Source organism: Giraffa tippelskirchi, chromosome 3 (genome assembly GCF_054371585.1).
Source record: "Giraffa tippelskirchi isolate mGirTip1 chromosome 3, T2T-mGirTip1v1.2.pri, whole genome shotgun sequence".
NCBI lineage: Eukaryota > Metazoa > Chordata > Mammalia > Artiodactyla > Giraffidae > Giraffa > Giraffa tippelskirchi.
This window is the reverse complement of record NC_137277.1, coordinates 39796538-39823634: the sequence shown is the minus strand read 5'-3', so window position 1 is coordinate 39823634 and position 27097 is coordinate 39796538. Positions and strand designations below refer to the sequence as shown.

The 27097-nt window shown below is 40.1% G+C and overlaps 1 protein-coding gene across 7 annotated transcripts in view; it reads right to left on the bottom strand.

Moving 5' to 3' along the window:
• Positions 1-27097, bottom strand: part of SMG6 (SMG6 nonsense mediated mRNA decay factor) — a 197945-nt gene that overhangs the window by 63108 nt on the left and 107740 nt on the right. The gene's annotated exons all lie outside the window — the stretch shown is intronic.

The window sequence follows — 27097 nt, the reverse complement described above, 5'->3', positions numbered from 1 at the left end:
CTTCCCCTGTGATGCTGCCTGCTGATGCTCTAAGCAGCCATCCTGGGATGGGGCCACATCCTGGGATGTTGTAGTCGTGAGCTGGAAGAGGTCATGCACCTGCCCACGTGGTGGAGCGCCCACACTAGCCCTGGACTGCCTATTTCTGGACTGTGACATGAGAGAATAAAATCTTACGTGGTTACGCCTCTGTGTCTGGTGGTTCATATTCACTCAATACTCAATGACATATCTGGATTCTGGACTATTATTACCATATGATCTCAAATAAACTAGGCTCTCTACATCTGTGTTTTCTCATCTGTAAAATGTGGGCAATACTTCATAGAGTTGTGAGAATCAAGTGAAACAACACATCCAAACAGCGCTATGCAGAATGCTGATTTTTTATCAATGAAAATGGGAGAGGCTTTCAAAAAGGAAAAGCAGGTGATAATGATGGGTGGGGGTTTTGTGCACTAAAATAAAGACTAAGAAAAAGATTAAAAAAAGAATCTATGAAAAGACACTGCTTATGAGGGTAGGAAATTTCTTTCAGAAGATGGTGAAAATTGACTGCTTCGGTGAGATAATACCTCGTATTGTGATTCCTGCTAAATATATTACTGGGGCTTCCCAGGTGGCTCAGTGGTGAAGAATCCACCTGCCAATGCAGGAGACTCAGGTTTGATCTCGAGGTGGAGAAGATCCCCTGGAGGAGGAAATGGCAACCCATGCAGTATTCTTCTTGCCTGGGAAATCCCATGGACAGAGGACCCTGGCAGGCTACAGTCCACAGGGTTGCAAAGAGTCACAACTTAGTGACTGAACATTACTAAATTATCCTGATAGTAATCTTGTAATTTTCCACTCTTTGGAGTCTACAATCTCTGATCCTGATTCATTTCTGATTAGATGACTTTTGCCCTTCAAATCCTAGTATCTACCTCTCTACATCCTTCCTGTCATTACCCCCAACCTTAATCATCAAGTCATACCTCTTGATTTTACCAAACAGCAGAGCTGTCCAACAGAACTTCCAGCAATGATGGAAATTTTCCAAAGCTACTTTTGACAATATGGTAGCCGTTAGTTACACGCGGGTTATTAACCACTTGAAAGGTGGCGAGTATGAATAAAGAACTGAAGTTTAAACTTAAATTTTAACAACTTTAATTAATTCAAATAGATACACATAGCTAGTGACTCCTGTTATTGGACAGTGCCACCTATGGAGTGAGCTCTAGGAAAGAGAAGCAAATTGAATATCGTTTCCTCATTTCTATTTGATCTATCCCATTTCTTCTCAATACCTATGCGAAAATGCTTTCTCTTAGCCTACTCCTGACAGCTGGTAAATTCTTGGGGAGTACCCATTTCCCTATTTGGGATTTGGGTCAATTATCTTTTTTCCAGAAGAATACACAGATGTGTTCAAAATACATACAAACACAGTCCTCAGTGAGACAGATATCCTTAGGGTAAAAGTTTACTGAATACACCAGAATAACTAGACCTATGGAATCTACCCTGAAAAAAAAAGCTCCAGAGATGATTAATTCCCCTCAAAGCATAAACTCTCTTTTTGGCTTTTTTTGGTCTAAAGACATCTGAAGTTCAATTATCCTTCTTGATAAGTTCTTACATATCCAATCTAAGTCTAGTATGTCCTTTTTAATTAAATAAAACAGGAGGAGAAACAGGCAAATTCTGCTCCGAGGAGAAGATCAAACTAAAAGAAATGGCCTGAAGCAAGATTACTGACCATGGAAGGCATGGTACAGCAAATAAAGCTGTCAAAATAAGCAATCTGTCAACTTGAAGAATTAAGTGTCTTCATGATGGGGATGGGAGGTCGGTTAAAATAATACCACAGGTGATTTAACTCAGAGAAGGACGGAATACTTTTTCCACAATGCTAACCCAATCCCACAAAGGATTGAGGGATCAACAATCTACTGGCTTGCTCCATCTGTGTGGACAGCCCTAGACATTTCTAACTATGATCTATGAATCTCAGCTGAGGAGTGGGCAACTTCTTTTAGGGTTTCTATGACCAGGTGGATAGACAGGGCAGAGAAAAAGCTCTAGAAGAAGAGGGTACCAGACAGATGTTCTTCTAGCTCAAAAGACACACGTTAGAACAAACACCCTGACCCTGATGACCCCTCCAGGCTGCTGCTCAGGTGCTTGTGTTTTAAATGTGAAAAAAAGTGTAATTTCTTCAAACTCCTTGATGTGAATCCAAGAAAGGATGTGACAGTACTCGCTGCAGATTTCCCTCAGAGGCAAACCAGTGCGACCTTTTTTTTTTTTCAAATGCAAATTGGCTCACTCACTGTAGCTGTCAGGTTTCTTGGGGAGGAGTTTAAAAGGAAAGGCAACACTCCCCTCGGACTGATCTGAGGAGTATGGGTGACCTTGATTAAGTGAGAAGAAGGGACAAAGGACAGCTGGAGAATGACCCCAGGGAGCAGAATGCTCCACCAGGACTGGCCTGGGCAGAACTTGATGGGAGGTGGGAATTTCTATTTCTGCGGATTCTTGCTTGAGTTGAACCACCTTGATTTCAGCAGCTCCTTCTCTCTTACATTGGCTCAGGTATTCACTGCTTTCAGTACAGAATCTGAAAGTCCCTTCCCTACACCTCCAAGTCAGTTCTCTTGTCTTTACAGCAGGAGGGCCCGTAACCGTGTCATCCAGCTATGGCCCATTGGCTCTTACTCACTACGGAAGTATTTATCAAGCCCCCGTGAAATCCTCAGCACTACACAAGACACCTGGGGGATGTCCAGAAGAGGGTGGTTTCAAGGAGTTCAGTGTGTAGTCTTTTTTTATTTTTAAAAGAAAGAATATTTATTTATTTTTGGTTGTGTTGGGTCTTAGTTGCAGTGTGTGGGCTCAGTAGTTGTAGTGTGCAGGCTTAGTTGGCCTGTGGCATGTGGGTTCTTTGTCCCCCTACCAGGGATGGAACCCCCATCCCCTGCATTGAAAGGCAGATTCTTAACCACTAGACCATGAGGGAAGTCCCGGTGTGCAGTCTTAAAGGTAGATGCAGGCAGGAAGAGGTAAGAGATGACCCAAGACAACTGTGTCCACATTCAGAAAATACCCCCAGTCTTTCTGAGGACTGTTATATCACAACATGGAAACATAATTATTTCATAAGAGGTGGGGGGGGGGGAGGCTGGAATTTCAGAAATGAGAGGGAAAACGTGGGGTAAGGGCAGGTAGTTGGGATTAGTGAAAATGCCAGAGTGGACGCTTTAGACTCAAATAAAGGCCAGGAAAAGGAGGCCTGGAAATTCAAACATGCCTAGATTAAGGAGCCTGTCCCCATCTACAGGAAGTTTATCTCTAACATCTAAATAGTCATGTTTTAAAATCAACAAGTTTGCTGGTTTCAGCTGCCACTGACCGGAACCCCCAGTGGCTCTGGCCCACAGTGTAGACAGACTGTGCCCAGCCGGACTAGTTGAAGACATGCAGCCGGAAGTCAGCCAGCCAGCTTGATCCCTCCCAGCTTCGGGAGGAGTTTGAGCAAAATGCTACCCAGCTACGTGAGGAGTAGACAAGAAGGTTTAACCCTAACAGCACTGGACTATCTGTGGAGGACAGCCTCTCCATCAGCAGATTCAGAGAGTAAGTGGTCTAGGACCCAAGAGGACTCCAGTAATGAGAACAGAAATCTACCAGCAAGTTTAGCAGGACCTTTGGTCCCTCCCTGTCCACTGCAGTTGCTTATTCACGTTCACAGTCACATATTTTAAAATTTTGATATAATTATCTCCTAGAAATTACTGTATGTAGCCTCTTGGGATTTAAAGCAATTAAGTGAAGATAAATTTCTTTCATGGAGCAAGCTGTCAAAGGATGAAGCAATTTCATTCCCCATTTGAAATGGAAGCTTTGGGTCATGCATGGTTTATTTGAAACAATGCCATCACCTAAAGCTGCTGATCTTATCTCTAACTCCGTTCTCCATTTCAAACTGCTGGAGATATGTAGCGTGGCACTGCCTAAAGTTATGACATCTGGCTCAAGGCCAGCAACAAAACAAGCCAGCTCCTCTTCTAGATTGCAAGCTTAAGAGGACAAAAATAATATTAAAGCAAGATAATTTTATAGGTGAAGTATGTTAAACCCTAAAAAGGGGAGAACTTTCCAGGGTATCGGGTGTGACTACAGAAGCACCCGACCAGTGGGGAAGTGATTGAAGAGCAGGCAGGAACGCCCCCCAAAGGGGGTAGGGTGAAATACATGCCAAAGACCTAGATTTTTCTCTCCTGGGAGACACTGAACCAAACAAATAGTGGGGTCTATTTCATGAAACAGCCTGACAGATTGGAAAGCATACCAGACTGAGAATCAAATCCAGCCCAGGGTTCTAATTCCAGCACTGTAAGACTATGTGGGAGATTCAGGGGAAAGTTCTCATTAACTCTTTTTCTTCTGAACGGCAGCTGGTACTTTATTTTTAAAAATTCTTCATGACCTCATATTATTTATTTTATGACATACAGTCAATGTACTATCTACGTTGTAGTATTCAAACTTTATTTTTAAGCCACTGAAACTTTCTTCAGGTAGAATCACTGCAGGTCAGAGCATGTCTGACCACTGTTTTTTTTTTAATAGGAACCTTGGGAAGTAGAACTTGTCAGTGCATTAGAATCACCAGAAGAGCTGGTTACTATGGATTGCTGGGCTCTACCTTCAAAGTTTCTGATTCATAGGTCTGGAGGAAGACCTAAAATGTTACCTACCAAACCTGTTCCCAGGTGCATCTCACAATGCTGGTCTAGCAACACAATTTGATAACCAGGGGTACAGAGGAACCTGCCCAGGAAGAATGACCTGGGCTTGGACTGTCTACTATAGAAGCCACTGGTCACATGTGGCTATTTCAGTTTAACTAAAATTAAATTAAAATGTCTGTTTCTCAGTCACATTTCAAACAGTCAATAGTCACACATGGCTAGCGGCTACCATGTAGGATGGTAAGGAAATAAATTTTTTCTGCACCGTTATCAGAAGAAATTCTATTTGATCATGCTGGTTAACAATCTACTTGATTGCACTGGTGAAATGTTTACCCGAGAGAAAAGAAAATTTAAGGAAAATTTTAAGTATATTAAGATGTGTCAGACATAAGAAAAAAAAAGGCTCTGTGATTCTCAGAGCGTCTAAAACCAGTAAGTGGGAGTTATGGAAAGGCAGACTGTGTTCAGTTTGAGAGAGAACTTTTTAATAGTGACTGTCTCATGATACAGTAAACTTTGGGAAGTATCTGAAGGAGAAGCTATGAGGACCCTGGGAGACAACTTCTTAATTAGGTAGAAGACTGACTGTGATGTCAGTTCTAAGGGGCCTCCCAATTCCATGTTTCTTTTGTAATCTGATCTAATTTTATAATTACTATCATGGCAAACCAATCCTTCTTGCATCTGGGATAGTTTTCTAAAGTATGTACTTGTAGAAGGAACTTCCTTTATTAGGGTGTTTTGGTAATAAAACTTCCCAGTTTTTATTGTTTAAAAATGTTTTTATGGGAATTCCCCCGCAGCCCAGTGCTTAGGACTCCATGCTTCCAATGCAGGGGCACAGGTTCAATCCCTGGTCAGGGAACTAAGATCCATATGCCGCATGGCATGCCCCCCCCCCCAAAGCTTTTACAACACCAGTGTACAAATAACACAAGAAAAAAAATAGATGAACTGAATTTCATCAAAATTAAAAATTTAAAGAAAATGAAAAGACAGTCAACTCACAGAATGGGAGAAAATATTTGCAAATTACATATCCAATAATGGACTTTTATCCAGAACATTTAAAGAACTTCTATGACTCAAGAAAAGACAAATGATCCAATTTTTAAATTAGGCAAACTATTTGAATACACATTTCTCCTCTTTTACAAAATCTTTACAAAGTTCTTTCACAAACCTGATCTTTTATCCTCACAAAAGCTCGAGTTGGATAGAGCAGTTGTAGGTTTCCTAGTTTTAGTGAAAACGAAACAGATGCCCAGAGAGGTTATATAAACTGTCCAAGGGAATACAACCAGCCTGTGGCAGAGTTAGAATCAGAGCCCACACTGACTCTTTCTTTTTCTTTTTATTGGCCTTTTGAATTGTGGGATCTTAGTGTCTCAACCAGGGATTGAACCTGGGCCACAGCAGTGAAAGTGCTGAGTCCTAACCAGGGAATTTCCATGACCCTTTATTCCATCCTGCCTTCCTTTGCCTCAAAAGGAAAAAGTTAATGCTCAGGCATCCCAAGGCCAATCAAGTGAGAAAGCAGAAATTATGTTTTTTAAATGCATACAGTAAATAAGTATGTGAAAAGGTGCTCAACATCATTACTCAGTATGGAAAAGCAAATCAAAACCACACTGAGTTATCACTTCACATCCACTAGGACAGCTAATTTCAAGTAAATAGAAAATAACAAGTGTCAAAGATGTAGAAAAATTAGAAGCCTTGTGCATAGCTGGTAGTAATGTAAAACGGTATAGTCGTTGTGGAAAGTGGTACAGCAATTCCTCAAAAAATTAAACAATATGACTATATGATCCAGTGATTCCACTTCTGGGTATATACTCAAAAGAAGTTAAAGCATGGACTTGAATAGATATTTGTATGACATGTAGTGTATATATGCAATGGAATATTATTCAGCCTTTAAAAATAAGTAAATTTTGACATGGGCTTCAACAGGATGAACCTTGAAGGCCCTTATGCTAAGTAAAATAAGCCAGTCTCAAAAACACAAATACTGTATGATAACACTTTATATGAGGCTCAGAGAATAGTCGAATTCAGAGACAGAAAGTAAACTGGCAGTTGCCAGAGGCTGGAAGGAGGGAGAAATGGAGAGTTTTAGTGTTCAATATATAGAGCTTCAGTTGGGGAAGACGAAAAAGTCCTGGGACGGAGGATGGTGATGGATGCAAAAACAGTGTAAATGGATTTAATGCCACAGAACTGTAAACTTTAAAAACAGTAAATTTTATACTATGTATATTTTAACAATTACATTTTTAAAAAAATGGGATGTGACTTTTTAAAAAGTAAGATTCTGATTAGAAGAGAGCCACCCTTCCTAGCTCCTCACCCTCTTGAAAAGTCTGGTATACGGATTTTCCAGTTTCTGGTATTGACAACATAAGGAAGAACCAATTAAAGTGATCAATGAGCCAAAGGCTGTCCTGTGAGCCTGGTCCCTTCAGAGCAAAACACAACCTAGGCAGGCTGGCAGTTACTCCTTGCCTGTGTGGTCTGATTCTCAAGGCCAAAAACGATCCTCGGCTCCGTCTGTGTGGGATACTGAGATAAAAGAAGGAACACCAAAGTACTACTTCAGTGGTCTGCTTACAGGTTAGGCCCCCAGGAAACAGAGTTGACTCTCAGTTCTAGAAGGCTCAAACTTGCCTTATACCGAAATGCAGGTCAGTGGCAAAGCATCAATTCTAGCACTGAAGTTACACAGCCACAGGACTCTAATGTTTCTACAGGGAGAATCCTGCTTATGTTTTGTAATCCTGAAAGGCAGTACTGCCTGTTCTTTAATGTTCAGGTTAGCCTGAGGGCTAGAAAGAAGACAGGTTGGATTCTGGGAAAAACGTCTTCTTGGGCCAGATGCAGCCATGCTGTTGAGCGTCAAGGTTTCAACTTGAATGCCTTGGACAGATGTCTTCACCGTGTTCATTAGGATCCCCCAAGGAACATAGCTGTGTCTCTCCCTCTCAAGGGGTCAGCTGACCTTTCAGAGGGTTGTTTCCTTGATTCTATGGAAGTGATCAAAACCAACTCCGATGGCCATCTTGAGATGTTTTTTATATTGCACTTGCTGTTCCAAGAGTTAAATCTTGAGTTGATTTTCCAGAAGGCAAATCACTACAGATCTCTATCCACAAGAAGTGGATGTAACTCGAATGTAATAAGAGAATGAATGCCATGCTAAGTTGCTTCAGTCGTGTCCAACTCTTTGTGACCCCATGGACTGAGGCCCCCAAGCTCCTCTGTCCGTGGGATTCTCCAGGCAAGAATACTGGAGTGGGGTGCCATTTCCTTAAAGTAATAAGATGTGTCTTTAAAGACCACAAATGAGTATCAGAGTAATTAGTATACTTGGGAGTCACACCTTAAACTGAGGCTGTGAAGTACTCTTTCCCCTGTCTCTCAAGCCCAGATCTCACTTGTGTGTGGAGGAGGTGTGTTTTTTTGTTTTGTAATATCCGTAACCCAGCTGTGACACTTCCTTCCACCTCTACCTGTACATCTGTTTCCTACAGAGTGCTGCTGCCTCAAGTGAGATGCGTGAGGCTTCTGTAGATGCTGGGGAACAAGATGGAACAAAAATGCTTCACACCTGGCTCCCAAATTACAGGCACGCTGGACTGGGGCCAACATAAGCTGGCACAGCACCAGCTGAAATGGACATCAATTAAGGAGGCTGTCATCTTTCAAGACTGCGGGGTCTTTTTTCACTCCACGATCCACACTGCTCCACAAACCAGCCACGGCACCGCTGGTAGAGTTTTCCAGATGGGATCATTTCCCTCAGATTCCATACTTGCAGATTTATGGCAGGACTTGTTTTTAACCCCTCCCTTTGTTTTTAAAGCCCGAACATTTTATTTCACATTATGGTTTTATCTTTAATTGAATTTATCTGTCCTTTAGGAAAGTGGGAAATTTGTACCTACATGAGCAGGAAAAGTTTTGCTCTTTCCTAAAAGATGCTTTGTTTACAAAAAGGCATTCAAATAATTGAGATTAGTAAAGGGTCAGAAATTCTTCTCTGTACACATCACTCCTACTAGGGTCAGAAGCCAGAGAGCCTTGACCAGACTGCATTATCCTGGAAAAATGGGCAGACCTCTAAGACTAAAGCAGGCCTCCTCTGACCATCACATGCAGTATCAGTAATCCATGTCATGTGCATAAAGAAACTCTGCTAGTGGCAGTGTCTAGCTAGTGGCAATGCTGTTTAAGAAAAACATCTTTTTTAAAAAATGTATTTTTTGACTGTGCCATGTGGCATGCGGGATCTGAGTTCCTCGACCAGGAGATGAACCCCCTGCAGTGGAAGTGCAGAGTCCTAATCACTGGATTGTCAGGGAATTCCCAGAAAAACACCTTGAGAATGTCAGCAATTAAAAAAGGGACAAGATTCCACATCGAACCTTTTCTTGACTTCTGTCCAAAGGGGCAGAACATATTTTCTCCTCCAAACCTAAGCGGGCTGTCCTGTGGAAGGAATTCCATGCAACATGAAAGAGCACCATGATAAATAAATATCTCATCCACATTTAATGTATGTTCCGAGAACTGAATTCCACTGCCCCAGGGGGCGGCCTGTTGCTGCCAATTTGCTTCTCGTGGCAGAAGCCTGAGTGGCAGAGCCCTGCTTAGGCGCTGCCAATGCTTGTTTGGAAAAGAGGCCAGCTGGAGATGAAAGAAGCTCTTCAAAGTGGGTGACTCCTTGGAGGCTATCACTTTAGGGCTTGGGAATGATTACTTATCAAAAACTCTTTTAGTCGGGAACAGACTCTGGTGAGAAGCTGGCCTGCCCTCTTGGGCGTTCTGTTGGTGTTTGTGGGGCTGGAGGGGCCTCAGTGGGGCTGAAGTGATGGGAGGAACTAAAGAACCCCATCGAAGCTAAGAGCCCAGAATCCACACCATAGGTGGGAACAGGACAGAGGAGAAGGAATTAATGAAAGCTTCAGACATCTGTCTGCACAACTCAGTCCTGGGGCACTCCTTTCCCCCCTCTTGTATTTTAAATAAACAGCTTCAAAAGGGGTGGTCCTCACATCTTTCTGCTGACAAAAAGGTCTCAATTTCCTTACTTTCTTCTACCAAGAGAGCCTGAAACCTCTAACACTCAGCATTTAATCAGTCAAAACCTTAAGTCTCTGAAGCGAAGAGACAAGCCACAGGCTGAGAGAAAATACGGGCAAGATATATATATCTGACAAAGGACTTGCAACGAGAATACATCAAAACCTCTCGAAACTCAGTAAGAAAACAAACATTCCAACTTAAATATAGGCAAAAGATTTAAAGACACTCTACCAAGCACAAGAAAAGATGCTCAACATCATTAGCTATTTGAGAAACGCGAATTAAAACTGCAAAGGGATACCTGTTGGAATGACTTTAAAAACAAAATAAAACAAAACAGCAGTACCAGGTGCTGGCAAGGATGTGGGGAAACTGGAATTCCTGTATGTGGCTTGTGGGAATACAAAACAGTACAGCCACTCTGCAAACAGTCTGGTAATTTCTAACAAAGTTAAACCTACACTTAACAAATGACCTGTCCATTCATTCCTAGGTATTTACCCAAGAAAAATGAAAACCTAAGTTCACATAAAAACCTATATATGAATGTCTGCAGTCATTCTATCCACAGGTACCAAAAGCTGCAGACAAGCCAAATGCTCATCAGTTGGTAAATAGATAAACAAATTGTGGTATATCCATACAACGGAATCCTACTCTGCAACAACAACAAAAATGAATTAGTGACACAGGAGACAACATGGATGACTCTCAAATGCTTTATGCTATGTGACTGAAGCCAATTCAAAAAGCTAATTACTCTATGTTTTTTTCTAATTATAAACAGCTGTTTTTAAAAACAAAAATCAAATTAAAGGTGGAAAAAAATAACTAACCCAAGAACTTCTGTTGTTTAAAACCAGTAAGAAAATCTCGTTTGGGAAGCTTCATTTGTGGTCTTTGTTTCCCCTCCATGGGTCTTAGAGATGCTAATAAGAGTATTAGAATAATTAATGTCAACAACAACAACAAAAGAGGAAGTCTAGCTACTATTTCCAACAGGGTGAATTTTTTAAAAGGGATTATCTCAAATTAATAAAGAAATCTTTAGGTAGTTATTTGAAACAGAATAAATAAAATGGACATTTATGTGATTAAAACAAGATTTTTATATTATTGCATACCCTAAAGCAGAGACATTTCTTTGTCAACAAAGGTCCGTCTAGTCAAGGCTGTGGTTTTTCCAGTAGTCATGTGTGGATGTCAGAGTTGGACTATAAAGAAAGCTGAGCACTGAAGAATTGATGCTTTTGAACTGTGGTGTTGGAGAAGACTCTTGAGAGTCCCTTGGACTGCAAGGAGATCCAACTAGTCCATCCTAAAGGAGATCAGTCCTGGGTGTTCATTGGAAGGACTGATGTTGAAGCTGAAACTCCAATACTTTGGCCACCTGGTGTGAAGAGCTGACTCATTTGAAAAGACCCTGATGCTGGGAAAGACTGAGGGTAGGAGGAGAAGGGGATGACAGAGGATGAGATGGTTGGATGGCATCACCGACTCCATGGACATGGGTTTGGGTGAACTCCGGGAGTTGGTGATGGACAGGGAGGCCTGGCATGCTGCGGTTCATGGGGTCGCAAAGAGTTGGACACAACTGAGCGACTGAACTGAACTGAAAGTTAAATGGGAGAACCTGCTTTTCGCAGTGGCGCTAGTGGTAAAGAATCCACCTGCCAACACAGGAGACAACGGACGTGGGTTTGATCTCTGGGAAGATACCTTGCAGGAGGAAATGGCAACCAACTCCAGTATTCTTGCCTGGAGAATCCCATGGACAGAGGAGCCTGGCAGGCTACAGTCCATAGGGTCGCAAAGAGTTGGATATGACTGAAGCGACTCAGCACAAAGTTAAATGGGCACTCTATGGTTTTTTAATATGACATTCTGGAAAAGGCAGTCATAGGGAGAGTAAAACATGAGAGGGTGCCAGGCACTTGGAGTCTGATTGCATGAGGGAGTATTTTGGGGGTGATGAAAATATTCCATATCTTAATTGCAGTGGTGGTTCCATGACTGTATGTTTGTCAAAATTGTGTAACAAAGAGTGGATTTTCATGTATGTAAACAAACAAATCTTGGTCTCTGGGGAAGGGGATGAACCTGAGGAATTCCACTCCATTCTGTGAGTGGGCTTACCTGGGGATGTAACATAGCTGGAGTGTGACAGGGTTGACACTTTCACCTTGAAAATGGAGGCAGCATTGAAACAGGCCTATACTGGTACTTCCCTGGTGGTCCAGTGGTTAAGACTCTGCTGGTTCCAAGGCAGGGGGCATAGGTTTAATCCCTGACCAGGGAACTAAGATCCCACATGTCGCATGGTGTGGCCACAACATTTTTTTAAAAAGACCTATATTTCTGTTGAAATAAAAGGAATTTTATACCAGTCCCCCAGACTTTTCACAGTTACAGAGACAATGCAATCTTCCATATGCAGATTAAAAGATACCAAGTCCCAGCTTGGTTTTCCTCCTCCCCTTTCATTTCCTGTTTCATTTGGGCAGAGGTCTCTGTTTCTGCAAAGGGCAAAGTGTATACAAGTTTAAAAATCATGGGGAAAATCAGAGGCTTAAGTTAACAGAAAGCCTCTTAGCCTGAATGGGTTAGCGAGCACAGACCCAAATAAAAATAAATTCTAAAACGTTATTTTCTAAAATAGTAAACAAACACTTGCCAAGATCTAATTACAAGAATTCTCCAAGAAATCTTTGTCATGTTGCCAGTGAGTGAAGTTAAAAAATCTTAACAAGTATACCCATTACTAAACAACAACATAACTGTAATAATAAAGTTTCTTTTAATATCATGATGATCTAATAATGAAATTACGGGCACCTTCAAAGGTGCAATATTTTGTAAGAAAGATTATACTCCTTTTTATAAGGTGGTCATAGGACCACAGGGAGTGAGAAAGTCGAGTGGATAAAGGTGTGTGTTAGTTACAGCGGTACCTGGAGAGTTGTGAAAGCAGCTTGAAGAAGGGAATACATTTCCACTTTCATTTTAGTGGCTTATCTTCACACCTCTGCTTCACAGCTTATTCCTTCTAGTACTTTTTGGGTGCTTCAGGTTAGAGGAAAGAAACGGTACTTGGAAATAACAGCTAAGCTAGAAACTCTCCACTCCTACCTTCGAAGAGCACAGGCCTGTAAGTGTATGCACACATACAAATGCAGAGAAAAGGGCTTTTTCATTTAAATGGAGGAAGCTGCCATGTCCAGCTCTATAAGCAAAAATATTAATCATCCACCGTCTGGTTTTAATCCACACACTCCTGATCCTGCATCTGAATGTATTGTTATCAGGGGAAGGAGCATTTCTGCTCAATCTTATTCACCAGCCAAAAACCTGAAAATGGGAAAACCACATTGGTGGAGTGCCTTCTTGGGGACCCAGAGAACTCTGAGCTGATGCTTTTTTATTGTTTTCTTTCTTTCTTTAAAAAAAAAAAAGATGAACAAATGTGAATTTCAGAGGGTCTGGAGGGGGAAAAAAGAAACAGCTCAAGTTACAGGTCCCTTGTCTCTTGGATTGACACTATCCTCGGGGGAATTAGCATTTTCCTTTCTATATTTCCCAAAGGGGCTCCACCAGGCCACCTGATTGACATCAGCCTGTCAGAGGCACCCAGGTGCATCCCTTCCGAGTATTTACAAATGAAACGGCAAGCCCAAACAGCCAGTCTTTGCCTCTGGTCTCCATTCTTCTGGTTTGTGCTTTGCTAGCAGTAAAAGCAGGGACTAAAAGGGCGTCTGTGTGAGTCTAAGCATGCTTCTCCCACTGTCTGCGCTGAGACCCTTCCCTCCAGTCAGGCTCTCCCTAAAAGGGGTCTCCAAGCCAATATGTGGGCTTAAGGGCCTTCGAAGCCATTAGTCACCACCCTTGCAGTCTCACTCCCAACTGCGAATGGGGCCACCCGTGACACAAAACTCTGGCAAGATTAGGGGACTAGGCAAGAGCAGAAGAAACCACAATACTCCCAGGAGAACAATGACTAGTGCTGGTAGGGAACAGACTGACAGAGCAGACAGACTCTAACCAGGCCTCACTCTGTTTTCGATACAACACAAATGTTTTCCATTAGAAGTTCCTTGCCCCACAAACACTCATACATGCGGCTATGAAATCCACATACTTAACTTCTGCTTTTCTGGCACTCTGACCCCACTACCTCTCCTGTTCCTCTGGAACAGAGCAGAGTGGAGAGTGAAGAGATTCCAAAATTCCCAGCACAAAGGTAAGGTGGGGAAGAGAATCAGAATAAGCAGCATGCTAAGTACCATCTAACATGAGTGTGACTGAGCGGGCTAAAGGGAAGAAGGGAGGAAACGAGGCCTTTTCTTTTGCCAAGAGAGAAACAAGTCCGGTCGAGCTCTGGCTCTCATTGGTTGGCTCCCAGGCTTTCAAGCTTAAAGTCTGGCTTTACTTTCTAGTAAAGTCTGCAGCTGATCATCATCGGGAGGTGTCTGTCAGTCGCCATTACAAGCAAAGCAGGCAAAACCCTCTGAAAACTCATTACAAAGTCTGTGAAATTCTAGTGTTGAGCAGTCAAGGAACACTGGCTGATCAGTACGCCGTATTTCAAACACTCAGAATCAGCTGAGTAGGGCAATTGTGAGAAGAAGCTGAACTAGAAACCTTAAGCCATCAGTAACCAACCTCCCACCATCTGCAGGATCAGGCCCAGGTTCACTTCTACTCACAGTCACAGAGGTGGTGACATGTGGATGTCAGACTAATTAATCTCTTCCCTAAAAAACAAAAGACAACAACAACAAAAGGGAAAAAAAAGGAAACAAAATACCAGGGAAAATAAACCACAAATAAGTAAGAATTTTAAGAAATAAAAGAAAAAGAATGCTGAAAAGGAGGGAAAAAGTAAAATTTTAAAATGGCATGTAAGAAATAAAAGGAAATCCCCTATTCAGGCAGCTCTGGAGTTCCCTAATTGCACAAGAGCAAAGGACAACCCCCCAAAGTGGATGCCTCGTTAAGCAATTGCTCAACCTACACTCATTGTGCAATTCCAACCTTCTAAAGCTTTTTGCTGCACATATGAAAACCACGTTTTCCACTGCGCTCTAGAATTAAGAACAGTTTCTCATTTTTCTCTTTTTCACTTTAGAGGGGGCTGTGTCCATGAGCAAAAAAAAATAAAACCCAACTATTGCTAGATAAGCATTCACTACAAATGAGGTTTTACACTGTTTCATCTGGTTACTTCTGAGTTTACTGGTAGTTAAGAAACATTTGGATTTTTTCCTTAGGCAGCTAAAGATTCATTTTTCCTGCCACAGACAATAGTGATATCACAAAAAATTGTCCACAAAAACATCAAACCTTTCAAAAATCTTTGCTCTAAGTAACTGCAGTTCCGGAAGATATGCAGCAGTTAGAAGTGGCGGTTCTTACTTTACAGCCAAAATTCCAACAGAGGCCTGCATAGATCACAGTGTAGCTCGCTAATCACAAACCTTTCTTTTCAGAGAAATCAAGTTAAACAATTAATAAGAACAATAATCAGTATATACCAAGATGAAGAAAGCATAACAAGAAAACCCAGTGGCCACATAGAAAAAGACAGATCTGACTCTATAAAAATTTTAAGTCGTACATTGTAAAAAATATAAACGAGATTATAAAACGAGTTACAAATCAGGAGAAAATATCTGCAACATATAAAACTACCTACAGTATATTAAGGACTCCTGCATATCAAACAGGATAATAAAAAACATGAAAGTGGGCATGGTCATAACTATATATATGTGCAAGTCAGAGAAGAAGAAATGTAAACATACCATAAATACAGACTCTTTATTCCACTAGTAAACAAGTGCAAGTCAAAGTGAGATACATTTTTAAACCTAGAAAATTAGCAGAAATTGAAACATAATAATAAAGAGTATTGGTCAGAGTATGAAGAAACAACGTGTATAGTGTTGATAAGAGTGTCAACTGGTATGGTCATTTTGAAGAGGAATTTGGCAGTATTTGTCAACATGGTAATATGTAAATTTTTCTGACAAAGCAATTCCACTTGTAGGAATCTATTCCACAGAAACAGTCCTATAAGTATACAGAGACTTAATGCAAGCATAAGGAAGTTCATTTCAGCACTGTATGTAATAACAAAAATTGGACATAACTCAGTTATTATCTGAAAGATAGATAAATATATTATACCTATACAATCAAACATGATGCAACTTGAAAAATGGTATAGATTTATATGAACTGATGTAGAAACAGTTCAAGGTATTTTGAAAACAAAAAATACTGGTAATATATACATAGCATGTTATTTGAAATTTATTAGAAAAATCAATACTCTGCTAGCAAACTGCTAATAACAATCATCTTTCAAACAGAGGAACTTATATTCTCATGTTCTATAGTCTGTATTATTTTAATATTATTGCAGAGAGCATTAACTACTTTTCTAATTAGAAAGTAAAGACAGCTAAAATAAATAAATTTTAAAAAAGTAATAAAAAAAAGAAAGTAAAGACAGGAGCTTCCCTGGTGGCTCAGTGGCAAAGAATCCACCTGCCAATGTAGGAGACATGGGTTTGATCCCTGGTCTGGGAAGAGTCCACATGCCACAGGGCAGCTAAGCCCGTGCACCACAACTACTGACCTCGTGTGCCACAACTACTGACCTCGTGTGCCACAACTACTGAAAGCCATGTGCCCTAGAGCTCATGCCCTGCAACAAGAGAAACCACCTCTATGAGAAGCTCATGCCATGCAACTAGAGAGCAGCCCTCGCTCACTACAACTAGAGAAGAGCCTGTGCAGCAATAAAGACCCAGCACAGCCATAACTAAACAAATAACACTAAACATTAAAAAAAAAAAAGTAAAGACAGTCCACCTTATTTTTCTGACCACGATGGTAATGGACTAGTCCTCACCCCATAAACAGCTCTAAAATATATAAGGCAACTATTTTTAGGCAGTGCTCAACAGGCAGTGCAAGACTGTTCCCTGCGGGAAAAGAAACTCCTGAAATGAGCCGGCAATCACTCCATCCTCTACTTGGGGATAATTTTCCAACCATGACACAGAAAGCTGAATCCCAAGGATATTATGATTGTCCTGAGGAGCTGAGGAGAGAGAGAACAGAATTTGAGGCAGCTGAAAGGGCTGAATCTACGACTAAGAAACTGAACAGAAAGAAGCTATGCAAAGGGCTTGAAGTCCATGTGAGAGTCCTCAGTGCACAAGTACGTGAAGGCTAGACTGTATATAGGTAGGCCAAGATGACCAGGGTTACCAGATGGCAGCCGCTACAGGGCTACAAGTGGGCAAGAGAGCTATTAGAGGTGGTGGCTCAGGGGTAAGGAATCCGCCTGTGATGCAGGAGATGCGGGTTCAAATCCCTGGGTCAAGAAGACCCTCTGGAGAAAGAAATGGCAGTATTTGTGCCTGGGAAATCCCATGGACAGAGGAGCCTGGCAGGTTACAGACCATGGGGTCGCGAAGAGTCAGATACGACTTAGCGACTAAACAACAACAACATCCCTTGAAAATCACCTGAGGTTCCAGAGAGGCCACATCCTAGATTTAGACCTAACCTGAATGTGCACTAATTGTTCCTAAAACCCAGCCTAAAGCAAAACTGGCAGCGGAGATGGGGCTTGGAAGCTGTCACCAAGTCAGTGGTGCTTGAGAAACATCCTAGGTTCCGACATAGCTGCACTAATAATGTATAAAAGCTAATCCTATACTAGTTCAAGATGATCAAGCAGTAATATAACTGCCTCTTTAAAAAGAACCACAAAGAATACCCTGCAGAGGAAGGTAACAAAGTCCAGAATCTCTTTAACAAATTATCTGCAATGTCCAGTGATTTTAAACAAAAGAAAATAGCCACAGGACAAAATCTCATAAGGCTTTGTGTCCAGAGTCTAGAAAGAACTTTTACAACTCTATTAGAAAACAATTTTTAAAAATGGGCAAGAGATTTGGACATTTCTTAAATGAATATCTATGAATTGCTAATGAACACATGAAAAGCTCACCATTAGTTAGGAAAACACCAACTAAAATTAAATTGAGATACATGAGAATGGCTAAAATCATAAAAACTAGAAGTACAAATGTCCACAATGATGCAAAGCAACCAGAACTCTCATCCATTGCCAGTGGGAGTAAAACGGTGCAATCACTTCGGAAAATAATTCGGGAGTTTAAGAAAGTCATTTATATATGGCAGAGCAATTCTATTGATATTTCTAGCAATTTACCCCAAAGAAATAAAAACATCTGTTCACAAAAGATGGTACATTAATGTTTACAGCATCTTTACTCCTAACATTAAAAGATAAGGCAACCCAAATGGCCATGATCAAGTGGATGGATAAACAGACTGAGATATATCCATTGGCAGGTGGATTCTTTACCAGTGATACCTGGGAAGCCCTCTATAAATCACAATGACTGATATAAACTGAATGGATGGAAGTAAATGGAAGTGGTAATTAGTAATTCTATAAATTTATATACAATTAGTAAAGAGGTGAGAGAGAGCACACAAAAAAAGGTAAGGGAGGGCAACAATGAGCAGACAGAGAGAAATATATAATACAAAAGATTAGTGCCAAAGGGCCACTAGTGAAATGAGTCATCGTACAAACTGGCCCATCAAAGTATTATACCTCAAGTGAGAAGAGGCAAAAAGAAAAAGAAAGAAAGAGGACTTCAATTCTCTGGTGGTCCAGTGGTTAAGAATCTATGTGCCAATGCAGAGAACATGGGTTTGATTTCCGGTCCAAGAAGATCCCACATGCCACAGGGCAACTAAGCCCATGAGTCACAACTAGAGACCTCATGCTAGAGCCCTTATATCAAGGGCCCCTTTGATTAAACAGGCAAAATAGTGAAGGAAATAAACACCGTTCATAGTTTATTTCTAAACATCTGACTGGAAACAATTTTTCCTTAGATATCTACAGACCAATAGAGAAGGAATTGCAAGAAGGAGAAATAATTCAAAGGGTGAAAAAAAGAGATCTTATCCAGCACGGTATGACAAAGGAACATATATGTTTTAGTGCCTAAAAATTAGAGAGTGCTCTCCCTTCTAAGTTTCCAAAAGCTCTTATCTTATTCAGTATAAAAATAAAACACCTCTTGTATGAGGGTAACCAAAGAAAGTTCAAAAGTTATTCATAAAAAGCCTTTACAAATAATTAAGAAAAAATGGATAAGCATTCTAATCGTAAAATGGGCAAAGAACATAATTTATAAAATATGATACCAATACATATACTCAGTAAGCACAACACTAGGAAAAAAAACCCTATTAGTAATCAAAGAATGAAAATTAAAACAATGAGATGCGATTTTTCTCCCATCTTTGGCTTAGTTACAAAATTCAAACCATTCATGATTAGTGAGGATGCTAGATAACAAGAGATGATATTCTGCAGTTTACACAGCTATAACCTTTTTTGGAGGGCAATCTGGCATTATTTATCAAAAGTCTTAAAAATCTGTATATCCTCTCTGACCTAGTAATTCTTTCTCTCTTTTCTCAAAGATTATTTAATTTGTGACTGCACTGGGCTTTCGTGGCTGTGCATGGGCTTTTCTCCAGTTGCAGTGAGCGGGGCCTACTCTCCTGTTCCTGAACACGGGCACTAGGGCATGAGTGGGCTTCAGCAGTTGGGGCTTGTGGGCTCTAGAGCGCGGGCTCAGTAGTCGTGGTGCACAGGCTTAGTTGCTTGGTGGTATGAGATCTCCCCAGACCAGGGATTGAACTCATGTCCCCTGCGTTGGCAGGCACTTCTTAACCACTGAACTACCAGCAAAGCCCTGACCTAGTAATTCTACTCAAAAATTTACCTTATGAACTGATAAAGAAAAAATATATAAAGACTGCCTGAGATAGCATCATTTACAAAAGTGACAAGTCACTAACTTTCTAAATGTCTTATTGAGGACTAAAATATTATGGTATGTCCATACACGTTAATATCATGCAGTCATTAAAGTTCACATCACATTCATTAAAGTGAATATGGAACTATATCCAGGATACATCTACTGCTAAGTGACCAAAGTAGATTACAAAACAATATATGTAGTTTCATTATAGTTCCGTTAAAAAGCCAAAAACTTCACATGTATCTCTCTGTCCATCCATCTATCCAACCGGGATAGAAGACAGGAAGATCAAGGGATCTTTTTTTCCTTAATGCTAATATTGATTTTTCTAATATTTCTTAAAAGGAACATCTATTTTGTAAGACAAAGAAAGACTTTAATAATTTTAAAAAACTTAAAAGCATATGCTTCTGAGTTAAATAACTCTAATTTCAAAATCCCAACTGAAGTGACCAAACTGAATATACAGAGCATACCCCCAACTCCCCACAATGCCTCCTTTGTCTATCAAGTTCACAGCAAGGGCCACGGAATCTAGCATAGTGCCTGACAGTCAATAGCTGTTAAATGGGAAAATGCTATCCATCTGCCATAAACCCTATGGAATTACTGCCAGGTGGATTGAGGATAGCTAGAAACAGGTCATTAAGAGCCAATCCACAGCTTCCCTTTCTAAGAGAGCAACTTAAAAAAAAGTTTACTTTGCTTGATGTTAGTATATAGATATGGAATTGATTTTTGTATAATGACTTTATATCCAACAACTTTGTTAAACTCACTTATTAATCTGAATAATTTATCCTTATTTTCTACATATGAATCACATTATTTACAAATAAAGACAGTTTTTTTTCCTTTTCTTTCCAATTGTCTTTTTAGTACTTTTTCTTATCTTTCTGTACTGGCTAGAACCTTCAACATAAGCTGAATGAAACTGGTGATTAATGACTCTTATCTCGTCCTATTTCTTGACATGCTTGGTGGTAGTAACAGTTGTTCACCATGTGATCAGTCTTTTGTTTTACATATTTCCATATGCATATTTCATAATTAAAAAAGCAAAATAAAAAGAAAGCAGAAAGAGAAGAAACTATGAAGAACCTGGCAAAATTCTTCAGTTTGGAAGAGTCAACTAGTTTCCTACTGCTGCTGCTAACAAAATACCACAAATTCAATGACTTAAAACAATATAATTTATTATTTTATAGCCTGGGAGATGAGAAGTCCTATAATCAAGGTGTTGGCAGGGCTGTTCTTTCCAGAGACTCTGTGGGAAAAATCTGTTTCCTTGCCTTTTCTAGTGTCTGGAGGTCACCTGGCATTCCAAGGCTCATGGTCCCTTCCTCCATCTTCAGGGCCAGCAGCATACTATTTCCAAATCTCTCTCTCTGACTTCTGGTTCCATCACCACGTCTCCCTTTTCTGACCCTGACCCTCCTCCCTCCTTGTAAGGACCTTCGTGAATATGTTAAACCACCTGGATAATCCAAGGTCACCTTCCCATCTCAATATCCCTAACTTAAACACATCTCCAAAGGCCCTTCTGCCTTGCAATGTAATTTATTTAACAGGTTTTGGGGAATAAGATGTGGCCCATCTTTGACGGAGGGCGTTATTCTGCCTACCACAAAATGTGAAGATGTGGGGACAGATGCAGAATACCACTTGGAAGACTTTTCACAGCTACAGATTAGTACCATTCACAATCAGCAGTTCAGAGAGGCCCCAAAAAATGTAAATGGGAAGTGGCCAGAGGGTGGAATTTCTTCTTGACATGGTAGGCCACAGCTCTGGGAAGGTCAGAATTTGCCTTATCATTTAGGTGAAACAAGAACTGTAAATGGGATGCTAGCTCTGATAAGTAGGTCCATTATACACAGGACAGAACATATACAAAATAAAATCACATGTTGAGAATGCACACCATCTGGCCTCCTCCCCATGCCCTTCAGGGTGGTGACTTGGTAGTACAAACATATCAACCAATTTTAGACTTGAGAAGGGGATTCTAAATAATATCTGTAGATAAAGAAGGCATCCAGTGAGAATCTACCTAACCTGTTATGGACAAAATATCAGAATTGAGTAAACCTTTGTTTAAAGAAACAAAAACGACCAGAACTGGATTGCAGAAATACAATACAAGGGGACCTAGGGAAAAGAGTCTGAAACATAAAAAAAGGGAACAGAGCATGCAAAGAGACAGAGAAACCGAATACTTGGAGGAAAAGTATTAGATGAAAAAGACAGTATCTGCTTTATTCTCACACTGGATTGGATTTTTAAAATCACAGATTTTGTAAAGTATGCTAAAAAATGATAAAAACAAAAACAAAGAGACCTGGATAAAAGGCAGGCAAAAATATAAAGATTCCAGGACAAGACAGAGAAATAACATGAGGAAACAAATAATGCAACAGAAGATTTAAAAAACTGAATTAGAAGCAGTGAAGAATAGAATCAACACTATAAAAATCTGAACCAACTACAGAGAGGAAAAACTTGAGAAGCCTTTTGAGGCTGTAGAGGCAAAAGCAAAAAAAAATTAAAATGATGACAGAGGAAAAAAAAAATGATGACAGAAAGATATGTGGAGGACAAAGAATAGAGATCTAACATATACGTCAGGAGAAAAGAAATTACCACAGAAAATAACAAACACATTAGTAATCAAAGACATGAGACATGAAAACTTTTCTGATCCAAAGATAGAACTCCATCTGCTTATTAAAGAGCTCATTATATGCCACACAACATTAAACTACAGGGCCCAACATCTAAACAAATCCTCATACAATTTGAAATTCAAGATTGAAGAAGTTGTAAGTTACCCATGCTGTATGGGAAAAAAAAGTAAACCTACAAAAGAAGAAAAGTAAAACTTCTCTTCATTTTTTCCTAACCATTAATGCAATGGAATAATAGTTATTGTTTTAAAGGGGAAAAAAGTTGACCTAAGTTAAGTTGCCATTCATGTGCAAGGGCAAAATAAGAACACTTTCAAAACACAAGTGTTCAGATAGCAGCCATGAAGAATGTCATTGATATATTGTTTAATGAAAAGAACAAAGTAAGGAAGAGAATGTATACCACACTATCATTTTGATCATATATGTATGTATGTTTATAAATACATTTCAATGGGCATAGAAGTGGTATAAAAAGACAAATATCGAATTGTTAACAGTGGTTATCCCTAGATCGTGACTTTTGCCTATATATTTTTGTGAATTGTTTGATTCTCTTGCATATATTACTGTATTTTACAAAAATCACCTTAATTTTTAAAAAGCCTTCATGTTATCTTTGCTGGAAAAATTCTATAATGTCGCATCTAAATAACAAATGAGTCAAAGTAAAGAACATAAAAATGGGAAAGCCACAAATAGACTAAAAACTGAGTACTGAAAACATTTAATATAAATTTGAAATAATTATAAATTTAGAAACAAAATGCAATTGTGTGAAAAAGAAAATACATATTGTAAGCAGTCCTAATTTCTGCATCTTAAATATAGGATAATCAACTGACTTCCCCCCCCTTCATTCTTGATGTTGCTGCTTTGAGAACAGAAGATTATATCATGTTTTAAAAAAAATTAGTCCCACTTAAAATGAATATTTTCCAGATCACCAAAAAACAAAGGCAACTTTTGTCCCCAAACTATATATGTATGTATGTATGTATACATGTGTGCGCATATATATATAAACAAGGATTTTTTTTAAAAAGCACAAAACAAGAAGCATAGACTATATGATTTCAATTGTATTAAAGGAAAATAATACACACATATGAGCATGGGGGGTGGAGACTGAAAGGACACATACGAAACGTTAACACTAGTTAATTTTAGGTGGTAGTGTAGGTGATTTTTATTTTCCTGGGCTTGTCTATATTTTCTATTTAAAATATGTTTGCATAATTATGTGTATGTACAACAAGCAACTTGCCAAAACTGTCATTTAAGAAATAGACAAGAAATAGACAATGGTTTCAAAAGTTGGACAGTTTAAACCTCATCTTTAACCTCAGTTAGATATTAATGACAGTTTCCTGAGATCCTACATCCAGACAGAAAGCAAAGATGACTGCAAGAATGAATGGGATATGATTTTGAGATGTCTAACATCATCCCCAGTGGCTCAGAGGTAAAGAATCCGCATGCAATGCAGGAGACATGGAGACATGGGTTTGATCCCTGAGTCAGGAAGATCTGCTGGAGAAGGAAATGGCAACCCACTCCCAGTGTTCTTGCCTGGAAAATTTCATGGACAGAGAAGCCTGGTGGCTACAGTCCATGGGGTTGCAAAAGGGTCAGACACGACTGAGGGGACTAAACAACATCACCTTAGAATATAATCTATATTTCTTAATCAAGCTTAAAAGTTGCCCCAGCATTAACTTGTTGGAAAGTTCTTCACCGAGTTCTTGGGTCAGATAACCTAACATGGGAATGAAGACACAAAAGATCACAAAGTTAACCCACCTGGGGAAGCTAGAATGAGGATAGCTTACGTCTACTTATGACATAAATGATTTGGTTCTCATTAAATGGCTAGAGCTTTAGAGCCTAAGAAGAGAAATAGCCTGTCACTAAATAAATCCTTATTCAGTACTACCTATAGCTATACAGTCACATGTATGTTTTTTAGATAATTAAGCTTTTTTGATATTGACTAACATCTAACATGAACTCAACATGTTTCTCCTAAAACAATTTCCTTTTTACCACTTCTCCTATTTGCCCACAGGGTTATTGGGGTTTCAGTGAGAAAATATGTGTAAAGAGCTTAGCACGCCTGGAACCTGACCAGTTGACTGCAACATCTTAAACTTACTATTATTACGGTTTGATTACTTTTTCAATCACTTATGCTTATTCAGTATAATGCAGCAAAAAGGACACAGGGTTTTATTTATCCTTTTAAAACTTGTTCTTATGGAAATTTTCATATATGTACAAAAGTGGAATACTATTAATATAATAAACTCCATGTACCCACCCAATGCGAAGAGCTGACTCACTGGAAAAGACCCTGATGCTGGGAAAGATTGAAGGCAAATGGAGAAAGGGGTGTCAGAGGATGAAATGGTTAGACAGCATCACCGACTCAATGGACATGAATTTGAGCAAACTCCAGGAGATAGTTAAGGACAAGGAAGCCTGGGGTGCTGCAATCTATGGGACTGAAAAGAGATACAATTTAGCAACAGAACAACAACAAAAACCCATTATGCATATTTAATCATGATCAACATTTGGCCTTTTTTTCCCCATTTACACTCCTATCCACCTTCCTTCCTCCTCAGATTATTTTGAAGCAAATCCTAGATGTCAAATCATTCATAAGAATATGATATTCTGAAGTCATACAGACAAGGATTCTAAACCTCACTTAGCTACATGACCCTTGGTAAGATACTAAACCTCTGAATTAAGGTGCTGAGCAGCCACTCAAGAATCTAACATCACTTTCTTCTAGCTGGCTCTAACGTTCAACGTCTGTGATATTTCTGTCTACATGTAACCAGCTCCGCTCTGTTGCTTTTACCCTAACCATACTCTTTATCTCACTTTTGAATAATCCCAACAGCCACCTGTTTTCTCAACCTCTTATTCATCCCATGCCTGGGTTTTTTATTACGGTTTGTTTCTTTTAGGCAGAATATTAATCCTGCAAGATGTTCAGCAAATCAAAAAGATCAAGGGTGAAGCAAGTTTGGGAAAGGTAGCAAAGGCTATCCTCCTTGCAATGTACACTTCATTAGAAGCTCCAAGAAGTCCTGCAGTAACAGCTTCTGTCTAATACTGTGTTACTCTAATTCACATGATCGTGGAACTTTTTTTCACCGAACTATTAAGAACCTATAAAACTAGAGTTTCTTGGAATATGCTTAGGAAATACAGTGATCGGTTAATGCCAAATCAGTGCTCCTTCAGCAATGCCTTCAGTGAGAAACTACCAACTCAGTAAAATTTCAAGAGTTCCTCCTTAACTATAGATGCAAAGTAACTTGTTTGCTTGTCACATCTTTGTGTATGCCACAAGTTATCTCCCAAACTAGGTGGGTGTTTGCCTTGTATGTCTGGATCTCTCTTGCTGTGTACACAGGAGTGGTGTAGGTTTGCTCAGTGAATGCCTGTCTAGTGAACATCCAGGCTGGACCAAACGTGACCACTCTCGACCACGATGAAATTCTCATGTTGCTGCTACAAAGTCCTTGAGATACTTTACGTTTCTTAGTCGTGAACACCAGAAGCTGGAGAAGATGTCTGTCTTCTTCAGACATCCAAAAGGTCAAGAGTTCCTAAAGAGTCCCCCATATCGATACTGATCTTCCAGGTCAGCGGTGGAGATGTTTCATAAGAGCTGATCATCATTCTTTGCTCCTTTCTTGAGCCTCAGTTGTCTCTTTTATAAAATGAAGGTACTAATACCTACTTGGCGGGCACTTTGTGTGGACTTATATACCGGGCAGAAGTAGCTTGTCCAGGGACTGACACATGCTAGATATTCAAGAGATGTTATTTTTCTCTGCCATGGAGAGAAAGAGAGGAAAGGGCAAAGGAAGGCATGTAGCATCTTACATAGGGTAGCCAGGGAAGACTTTTCCAACCAAGGTGGCATCGAGAAGGGCGTGAGAGGGCAACACAGTGCTCTGGGGACAGGGTGTTCCAGGTTACGAGGAAAGCAAGTGCAAAGGCCCTGAGTGTGCGGCTGGTCTGAGGAACAGCAAGGATATCAACGTGACTAGGGCATAATGGGCACAAGCAGAGTAGCAGGAGCTGGACCAGAGAGTTCAGAGAGAAGGCACATAATCTTACTGATGCTTTAAAGAGATCACTCTGGGCTTTCCAGGTGGTCTAGTGGTTAAGAATTCACCTGCTATATAGCAACATGAATCAACCATAGGTATACGTTATGTCCCCTCCCTCTTGAACCTCTCTTCCAAACCAACACAATATTGTAAAGCAATTATCCTCTAAATAAAAAAAATAAAAAAAAAAAAAAGAATTTGCCTGCCAACACGGGGGACATGGGTTCAATCCCTGGTCCAGGAGGATCCCACATGCCATGGAGCAACAAAGCCCATGCACTCCAACTACTGAGCCAGGGCTCTAGAGCCCAGGAATGCAATTACTGAAGCCCACGCACCTAAAGCCCGTGCTCCGCAACAAGAGAAGCCACCGCAATGAGAAGCCTGTGCACCGCAACTGGAGAGAGCCGGTGTGCGGCAACGAAGACCCAGCACGACCAAATATAAAATAAATAAAAATAAAGAGATCATTCCAGTGGTGGCTGTGTTGGAAATAGACTGGAGTGCAGGAGGAGGGAGGAGCTAGAGAAAATAGTCAGAAGCCATTTCAC